Source organism: Sciurus carolinensis, chromosome 1, assembly GCF_902686445.1.
Source record: "Sciurus carolinensis chromosome 1, mSciCar1.2, whole genome shotgun sequence".
Taxonomy (NCBI): domain Eukaryota; kingdom Metazoa; phylum Chordata; class Mammalia; order Rodentia; family Sciuridae; genus Sciurus; species Sciurus carolinensis.
Genome location: NC_062213.1, coordinates 156,953,671 through 156,956,172, shown reverse-complemented (window position 1 = coordinate 156,956,172; position 2,502 = coordinate 156,953,671). Strand labels below are relative to the sequence as shown.

The following is a 2,502-nucleotide window of genomic DNA, read 5'->3' as shown; positions in this document are numbered from 1 at the left end:
CAGAACTCATCTCTGTATTGTTCACTGATGTAACCCTCTGGCACAGGGGCTGGCTCAATGTAGGTCCTCAGCAAAAATTTGTGGAATGAGTGAAAAAAAATTTAAAAAAAATGTTAGTTCATTGATTTTAAACATTTTAAATTTTAAAAAAAGTTTATGTCTTTTTAAATATATATATATATTTTAATTGTGGACGGACACAATACCTTGATTTTATTTATTTGTTTTTATGGGGTGCTGAGGATTGAACCTCACACGTGCTAGGGAAGTGCTCTACTGAGCTACAACCCCAGCTCAAATTTGTGTCTTTTCTGTATCCATACACAGTTATTTGGCGTCTGGTTTGTTTGAACAGTGAGTGAGACACTTGTTACAATAACACCTGTCAAAGTGGCTAGTCATAGAACTCCAGCACCTCCTTCCTCTGAAGGGCACTCCCCCGAAGGTGACAACCTTGCCATTGTCGTCCACCTCATAGTGTTCCAGGACAGCCATCTCAACCTTCCTTTCTCTTATACTGCTACTTCTTGAGAGAGGTCTAAGCCACCTTCTTCCTTTTCTTTGTAAGCAAAAGAAGTAGATCCATCTTCCATTGCTTGTCAGCAAATGTCAGTCTTGGCTGATCAGTAGGACTTTCTTCCTTATCTTTCTTCCTTATTTTGATCTCTATACTTTCTTTTGTATATAAAGGTTCAACCTTGAGAACCATGGTCTTCCTTGTAAGGGTTTTTTGTGGAAGTCTCTGCAGATGGCAGATTAGAAAACAACTTGTCTTTTTTTGTTTGTTTGTTTGATCATTTGTCTGGTTTGTCTGTTTGTTGCAGTGCTGGGAATTGAACCCAGGACCTTGTGCATGGTAGGCAAGCACTCTACCACTGAGCTACCCGACCCACCCACCGCCAACACACAAGATTAATTTTCAAAACGATTTACTTCATAAAAGTATCAAGAATAATTGTCTAGGGATCTTGACTCTAGCTCAGTGGTAGAGCACTTGCCTAGCATGTATGAGGCACTGGATTCGATCCTCAGCACCCCATAAAAATAAATCAATAAAATAAAGGTATTGTGTCCCTCTACAACTAAAAATATATACATATATATGTATACATATATAAAGAATTGTTTGATATAGCAAATAGGATCAAATTACCTCATGTACATGTCTGACTGTATGATCGATGTGATCCTGCAATATGTATAATCAGAAAAATGAGAAATTACACTCTATGTATGATCTATCAAAATGTATAAATGCATTCTACTGTCATGTACAACTAATTAGAACAAATAAAATTTAAAAAATTTAAAGGAAGAAGACATGAAAAAAAAGATGAAGAAATGAACATTGAACATGTCCACTTTCTCTAATGAAAATGCTAATATTGTGGAGATAGATTAAATAAATTTTGTAAGAAATTTGTAAACACATTTTACAAAATTCTCACAAGGAATTAGTCATTCAATTTTTTGACTCTACTCTTACCACTTACTGTCTATGGGGCCAATCACTGCGTCAGGCTTCCAGTGGAATGCAGACATCTGGTACGTGAGTTTAAAGGAGCTGGCATTATAATAGGAAACACTAGAAAGTTTTCAAACATTCTATTGCTGCAAATTTAAAAGAAAGAGTAGTGCACCCACTGAGAGCTGTGTTGGAAGAGGTCAGCCACAGCATCCTAAACTGGTGTCCTTGTATCATTGTACCGATGTCGCTTCAGTATCCTATCAGGAGTGACATCTAAATTACAACCCCCTTCAGCTGAGATTAATCCTCTAACATACAATTAAATTAAGCCCTTTAATGTTCTAGCTCTAAGAATCTCTTAAATTCTTCCTAAAAATTCCTCCTTTGTTTCCTGAATTTCAAATTTTCCAGAATGTGTAACACTGAACCGGGTGTGGTGGTGCATGCCTGTAATCCTAGCTACTCAGAGGCTGAGGCAGGATTGTAAGTTGGAGACCAGCCTGGGCAATTTAGTGAGACCCTGAATCAAAATAAAAAATAAAACAGGCTGGGGATGTGACTCAGAGGTAGAGCACCCTGCGTTCAATTCTAAGTATTAAAAAAAAAAAAAAAAAAAATTGTGTAACATTACCCCTGGTGCTAAGGGCCCCCCAAAACAAACAACTAATATAAAACAACTAATATAAAACAACAACAAACAACTAATATAAAATTAAGACTTAAATCATCCAAGGATGGGCACTGCAATTTTCCCTTTTTTTTTTTCTTTTTGTAAGGAAAATAATTCAAGTATATAGTTTTAAAAGTCAAATAATACTACAATTGTGTGTGTGTGTGTGTGTGTGTGTGTGTGTGTGTGTGTGTATTACTGGGGATTGAACTTAGGCCCTTGGGCGTGCTAGGCAAGCATTCAATCACCACGCTATATCCCCAAACTCCTTTGATTTTTTTTTTTCTTTTTCTTTTTTTTTTTTCTTTTTTGTTGGTACTGGGGATTGAACCCAGGGGCACTTAACCATTGAGCCACATCCCCA

At 36.7% G+C, this 2,502-nt stretch overlaps 1 non-coding gene across 1 annotated transcript; it reads right to left on the bottom strand.

The window, feature by feature from the left end:
* Positions 1 to 816: 816 nt before the first annotated feature.
* Trnag-acc (transfer RNA glycine (anticodon ACC)) lies at positions 817 to 886 on the bottom strand. Its single transcript has one exon. It is a non-coding gene; the product is annotated as a tRNA-Gly (tRNA).
* Between the last annotated feature and the right edge of the window lie 1,616 nt (positions 887 to 2,502).